Source organism: Mandrillus leucophaeus, unplaced genomic scaffold (assembly GCF_000951045.1).
Source record: "Mandrillus leucophaeus isolate KB7577 unplaced genomic scaffold, Mleu.le_1.0 Scaffold972, whole genome shotgun sequence".
In the NCBI taxonomy this organism is placed as follows: domain Eukaryota; kingdom Metazoa; phylum Chordata; class Mammalia; order Primates; family Cercopithecidae; genus Mandrillus; species Mandrillus leucophaeus.
Genome location: NW_012110608.1, coordinates 616,983 through 624,855, shown reverse-complemented (window position 1 = coordinate 624,855; position 7,873 = coordinate 616,983).

Sequence of the window (7,873 nt, the reverse complement as noted above, 5' to 3'; positions counted from 1 at the left end):
GGCAACTAAATGGTGTTTGTAGCATTTTTATCATACAGTAGATTCCATTCATTCACTATACTTTTCTAACTGAGTTGTCCTACATGCAAGTACATGTTTTTAATGTTGTCTGTCTTCTGTGCTGTTCCTGTAAGTTTGCTATTAAAATACATTAAACTAAAAAAAAAAAAAAAAGATTTATAGCCAATTTAAATGTTCTAGGCCAAACAGGAATGGACATCAACAGGCATTTATTAACCCTTAAAATTTTGTATATAAAAGTCACCAAACAAAAAGTCAAATGTGAGGTTACAAAACTGACTTATCTACTTTTAACTTCTATATAGTGAGCTACTGTGGTCTTGGTTTTAGTTACAATGTAACAATTATCTGTACAAAACATAAGCCTTGTTAAAACTTTTTGGCTAAGGAGTTTAGAGACTTGTGCCACAACGCTTTTTGCCCTCTTTTAGCAATTTGTCCTAAGGTGGCTGATAATGTTTTTAAGTATATATCTATCTGGATAAATATCATAACTGGGACTATTATACCCAGTAGGCTTCATCACAGGTATCTTTATATCCTCTCAGTAATAATTTTCTTTTAATTCTACAGAAAGCAGAAAATTCTTTATGGTTGTGATGGATGAAATGGTGCCATGCATGTAATTATCCAGAAGACAAAGTCCCTTATTTTGCCAGCTGTTTAGGCATCCAGGTACCCATCCTTGATTTGCAGGGTCTGAATTAATTCTGTTCCTCAAAACTGGCCCTTATAATCTCACACACCCACTTCTTCTGGGGTAGTCCCTGGGCCTAGAGGAAAGTTGTTTGTATAGGTTTAGCAGCAGGACATTTGCAGTGAAAAACTAACTGGATCCAGTGGGATTCAAAATGACAAAGATTTGCAGGCCTTTTCAAATCATCTCTAGTCTTCTGAATACATGATTCTGATTTTTCTCAGAAGAAGTAAAACTACGAGAAATAAATAACAATAGTTTGACAATAGAGAATGTGCGTGTCAGAACAGAAAAAGGAACCTATTCCATTAGGATGCCAACTAAAAACATGAAGAAAATTATACTGATACTCTTTAGAATATTATTGTAGCCCAGAAATAATTCATGATTCAATTTTCACTCAAAAACAAAATTCAAGGCTGTAGTCTAGTAAAAGGTGTTATAGTTTTCCTTTGAAACAATTTCTCTCCTCTAGTCCTCCTTTTCTACTAAGGAGAAATTACAGTAAGACCAATTTGTGTGTGAAATAAGTTTTAGGCTTATTATACTTGGCCTGATTATTTACACAAAGTGCAGCAAGAATTGTTTGACGATATAGGCTCTTTTCAAGTAGGCTTTGCTGAACTTTACCTAAAAATGTGTTATTCTAGTCAAAGCCTTGGAAAAATAACCAGAGTCTCCAATTGTCTTATTTTTTTTTTAAAAAAGACTCTTAGTAAACTTATGCAAATTGTATTGTTATGAAATCAGAATATGCATGAACAGTTTCCAAATTTTGGAGACCTCAGATAGAAAGGTAAATTTGCTTACAAAAACATACTTTACCCAATTGCTCTAAACTATAAATAACTAATAAATACATAAATCAATAAATAAAAATATTTTCATGACTCTCCTTTAACCAAATCAGCAGGCTTTCAAACAAAATGTTGTTTGTTCACCTTGGAACTGCCATTCACAAGCCAACCAGCTCTTGTCAGATGAGAGCTGTTTATCTGGCACTGAAAAATCTAGCAGCTATTCACATTGCTAGAGCCAGTCCTCAGGGAAAAAGAGGCTCCCTGCTAATGAATACCTCCTCCTTGCATCCCCAGATAGCATGATCCTATAAAAACCACATTCATTTTATCATGGCAATCTTAGGGGCACTATTATTTTTGTTAGCATAGGGGTAGCTTTACTTAGTATTCCATAGCAAGGCCGTAAATATACCTTAAGTGGAAATTCTCTAGTCCAAACTTCCAGTAGTTATCATTGGAAAGTGCTCACAGGCATTTGTCATAAGCCCCAATAAACGCTCCACAAAGAGCTATCAAATGAAGGATTTGTCCTGACCAGCACTCTAGCTTCCACCCTATATTCTGTAGGCTCAGGCAATCTTACTAGTTCCCATTTAGTGTATCCAATGAACATTTCTCAAAGGTCAGATTTACATGCCTTCAGTTTTATGATACTAGATAGGGAAAACATCCCCTAGTGAGATACAATTCCCATTTTCACAGGAAATTTAGGTAAAGGAGTCACAACTATCTTACAGAAAGCCTGTTTAAGCGTCTCAAATTTCATAATCCTATCAGTCTTTACATTTTTATGTTCTGGTCCCGGGAACTTTTCTTCTCTACTACCAGACCATTTGACCATTTCTGGTGGAAAAGGATTTGGGTTCCCAGCATGGAGTTGAGCCAAAAGACTCAAGCTCATTTGTCAATCTTTACCTTAACTCAGCTTTGCCCCCAGGTAATGTTAGCTTGCTCATTATACCTTTTCCCTTTTGTTTTTTTCTTAGATTCCTCCAACATGGGGCAAATGTAGGAAAGTGATGTGGGACCTTTTAATGTAGAGGAGACCCAGCAGGGACTCCCTTTGTTTCACCCAACCTTTGATAGTGTTGTAAAGACCTTTGCCGTAACTCCATCAATTTTCATTTCATTTCATTTCTTAATAAACATCTAACGATTTCCACCATTCTGGGATGAGTCCTTTGACTCCCTTTTGCCTTTCCCTTTTTTGTTGTTAATTACTGTAATGTTCTATTAACATCTGTAAGACCCACGAAGGACAGAAAATTTGATAAGGCTTCTTAAACAGTTGTTTGATTCTGCAGACGTAATGTCATCCAGGGTGCCCATATAGAAGGGGCCCCCTTAACCACAGCTTTTACCATGATCTGGGTAATAGGCATATTCAGTGGAAACATATCTTAGTTATCATAAAGCCAGTCCCACATGGCTTGCATATAAGGAATATCAGCTACTTCATCTGGGATGCTCCACTTGGTATTTTATAGAGAGAGGTGGGAAATCCCCTTCTCAGGGTAAACAGACCTTAAGTGGCATTCATCCAATCCACTGGGCTGATTGTTCTCTCACAAATAATCTGCTCTTCATCTGGATCACATATAATCATCAGTGATTGTCTAATAGTAAGCTATGGGTTCTGTAACAACCCAAACATGCTCTTTCATTCTGTAGCATTTAAAATATAAGATACTACCCTTAAAATAGTTATTTTTACATTCTATTAAAGGGTTCTCAGGAAGTGGATGACACAAAACTACAAAATGGAACAATTGCTTTACATTATACTCTATGGTTGGTTTTGCCCTTCCCTCACATTGACTATCTTGGTAACCACAGGTTTGAGAGTTACTTTCTGTTGCCCTGCATAATTCTGCCCTTGGGGTGCAGCTTTCAGGCTGGTGGTGTAAACTTAGACTGATTTAAATCTGAGCTCTCTCTAGCATCAAGGTCCAACTCAGCATTATTACTATCATTATTATTAGATAGAGTTTTGCTGTTGTTGCCCAGGCTGGAGTGCAATGGTGCAATCTCGGTTTACTGCAACCTCAGCCTCCTGGGTTCAAGCGATTCTCCTTCCTCAGCCTCCCAAGTAGCTGGGGTTACAGGCATGCACCACCACGCCTGGCTAATTTTGTGTTTTTTGTAGAGATGGCATTTCTTCCTGTTGGTCAGGCTGGTCTCAAACTCCTGACCTCAGGTGATCCGCCCACCTCGGCTTCCCAAAGTGCTGGGATTACAGTCATGAGTCACTCCGCCCAGCCTCAGCATTATTCTTTAATTTCATTTTACACTTTTACACTGTACAGATAATAATAACCAAGGAATCAAAGGTTTCTAATTTCCCACCTTTTGATTTTCTCTTTATTCATTTAGTTTTGTCTGTATGTATGTGTGTGTGTGTGTGTATATATGTATGTGTGTGTGTATATATATGAATGTGTGTGTGTGTATGTGTGTGTGTATATATATTTTTTTTATTTATTTATTTATTTTTTTTGAGATGGAGTCTCACTGTCTCCCAGGCTGGAGTGCAGTGGCACAATCTTGGCTCACTGCAACCTCCACATCCCGGGTTCAAGTGATTCTCTTACCTCAGCCTCACAAGTCGCTGGGATTACAGATGCACGCCACCACACCTGGTTAATTTTTGTATTTTTAGTAGAGACGGACTTTCGCCATGTTGGTCAGGCTGGTCTTGAACTTCTGAACTCAGGCGATCTGCCTGCCTTGGCCTCCCAAAGCTCTGGGATTACAAGTGTGAGCCACAGCGCCCGGCTGCCTGTATATTTTTAGAAGTTTGGAATCGCCTCTAAACTAGAAAAAAAAACCCAAAAAACAAACCAAAAAAACCCCTAGCCTCTAAACTAGCAAAAACCACATTCTTGTGTTTTATAAACTTCACCAAAATCACTTTTTACTCTCTTATTTTATCTCTTAGTAAACCAGATTCCCAGTGCAAAAAATTGAGGATTACTTAATTTAACATAACATGCTTTTTAAAATTTTAAACAACTGGAGAGAATTTTAAGATTAAATTTACCAAATTAATCTTACCAAATATTACTAAAGTCATGTGAACTAAAAGGCATCAGAGCTAGTTTTTATTAGCCTGATAAGTACTTACTTTTCTTTAAGCCAATTGATTAGAGCTCTTTCATATGGTTTGGTAGTGAAATATCACTTTCACATGATACATATAAAACATATAGACATAACAGACGTACAGAAAAAGGCAGATCTTATAACATTTTTACATCCCTGTTTTCAAAAATTCTCTCCCTTACTTTAGACTTAATTTTTTTTTAAAAAAAAAAAGCATTGCAGGAGCCAATAAAAGTTGAAGGAGTGATTTACTATCCCAGGCCTTCTCAAAAGGGAGAGCTGAGGCAGCAAGATGCAGTAGAAGTTGAACTTCTAAGGTATCAATCTAAAGAATTTAGAAAAATAACAAATTACAGAATTTTAAAATTAAAAACATCTTTCATTAAAATTAAGTCAGGCCCGGTGCAGTGGCTCACACCTGTAATCCCAGCACTGTGGGAGGCCAAGATGGACGGATCACGAGGTCATGAGTTCGAGAACAGCATGGCCAACAAGGTGAAACCCCGTCTCTACTAAAACTACAAACATTAGCCGAGCGCTATGGCAGGCGCCTGTAATCCCAGCTGCTCGGGAGACTGAGGCAGGAGACTCACTTGAACCCGGGCGGCAGAGGTTGCAGTGAGCCAAGATCATGCCACTACACTCCAGCCTGGGCAACAGAGTGAGACTCCGTCTCAAAAAATAAAAATAAAAATAAATAAATAAATAAATAAGTCAATGTTTTAAAGAAAATCTTGTTCTAACCAATACTTGAGTTTTACATTAGTGTATTTTTAACATCAAATGCTAATTTCTAGGAAGACTGTTCTGTTGTCATTTTCCTTTAATTATAGCCAATTTAAGCACAAGACTTTTTTAATATATATTTTTTGTGACTCTTATTACAATTTACACAGAACATTTATGATGTGCTTGGACTATCTGTTTTGTCTTAAATATCCACCATTCTTAAACAACCAGTAATTTTATTTTGGGACAGAAATTTACCAGACAAGTTTCTCTCTTATACAAAGTCGTTTTTCTTTTCACCTTTCATACTAACAATACCTCTTTATATCTATAACTTTACTTATTTATTTTTTATTTTATTTTTTCGAGATAGAGCCTCACCCACCCTGTCACTCAGGTTGGAGTGCAATGGTGCGATCTTGGCTCTCTGCAACCTCCACCTTCTGGGTTCAAGTAATTCTCCTGCCTCAGCCTCCTAAGCAGCTGGGACTACAGCTGCGCACCACCAAGCCCAGCTAGTTTTTCTTTTTTGTATTTTCAGTAGAGACGAGGTTTCACCCTGTTGGCCAGGCTGGTCTCGAACTCCCACCTCAGTCTCCCGAGGTGCTGGGATTACAGGAGTGAGCCACCACATCTGGCCTATAACTTTCTTTAAATCTCTCTTACTTCCTGGTTCTTTTCACTGTGTTTTGTATGTAACCTTTAAATAACTTTTGAATTAGACAAAAATTATTTACCTTTTAATAGGAATACATTCTTTTAAAAAATGTGTTCCTATAAATTTATAATTTGGAAATTACCCAGACATTTAATAAATATCTATTAACATAGATTATATTACAAGTGTATTTATGAGTGTTTATTCCATTATATTTTCTTGACAAATTTATTTATTTTTAATGGTTTACCTAGATTATTTATGAAAACTGTGTTAGTCATTATTTAAAGTTATTTCCTTGTTAAATATTTTTATAGCCTATAAATTTCAGATTTTTACCTACATAAGAAACTTGAGGTGAAGTATATGGGTATTTTACCAATAATTCAGAAATTAGCTCTTTTCATTGAACCAACAATATTAATTGTCTTACTTACCAAAAATTACACAAGCAAAGATCATTCTGTTTGGGGCTATGTTTTTGGTTTTATAACCCTTATGCCAAATTTTGACATTTTATAGTATTTGGCAAGCATAAGAATGAAACTGCTCCATCAATAAATGCAACTAAAAATGTTGACAATTCTTAAGGCATTTCTAATATTACTTTACCAATAATATTATATTTGGCTTATTTATAGAAAATTTTACTTAAGTCACATGAACTTGAAAAGCATTTGGGATTATCACTTACTTAATTTATGAATACTCCTTAACTTTAATCCAATTTGGTACCTTGTGGCCACAACACATAACAAAATACATGCATGTATACATAAACCCACACATACACACTCATACAAGGATCTCATATATTTTACTTCAGAACTCTAGCCATTATATATTAATACAAACTCATTGCTTTACAAAAACAAAAAATAAACACAAAGAAATAGTTGGATCCAAACAGTGGTTTTTACCTCAGTAGAAAAGTAACAACAGATTTATAGCAGGCAGAAAAAAAAATAGAGAAATAGAGAGCTTAGAAACTCTATAGCTGCAGGTTGATCTTTGGGCTTTGAATTTTTCCTGAATGTAATTTGCTCATCAGTTTAAAATGTGTACAGCAGACCATAATATGTAATCAACTGGAGTACTAAAAAACCTGAAATGCCCTCAAACTTTTCCATTTTACCCACACACTTGCAAGTAGAGGCACCATAATACCAATGGGTTACCAAAAAGAGGATCATTCTCCTTCTCTTTCTTCATTTTTATGTATTTATGTATGTATTTATTTTGAGATGGAGTCTTGCTCTGTCACCCAGGCTGGAGTGCAGTGGCATGATCTTGGCTCACTGCAACCTCTGCCTTTTGGGCTCAAGTGATTCTCCTTCCTCAGCCTCCTGAGTAGCTGGGACTACAAGCATGCACCACCACGCCCGGCTAATTTTTGTATATTTAGTAGAAACGGGGTTTCACCATGTTGGCCAGGCTTGTCTCGAACTCCTGACCTCAAGTGATCTTCCTGCCTCAGCCTCCCAAAGTGTTGGGATTACAGGTGTGAGCTACCATGCCCAGCCTCTTTCTTCATTCTTAGATTGTTTCTCACCTCTTTTTCTAAAAAAGAGGACCTGAGTTGTGGCCTACGGGTGTGTGTGTGTGTGTCTGTGTGTGTATGTGTCTGTGTCTGTCTGTGTGTGTTCGTGTGTATTAACGTGTTCTGATTGTGAGTGGGACTCCACAGTGTTTCACCACTGAGTCATTTCTGCCCTCTTACATATTGCAATTTCTCTCACCAGAGGTCTATCACCTCCAAGAGCGCTCAAAATGCCTAGTGATCAGCTCTTATATGCATTTTCCGGACAAGGCCTTTTTAAACAAATTGTGTTGGTTCCTTGTAGGGCCACTTCACATTGTGGCGGG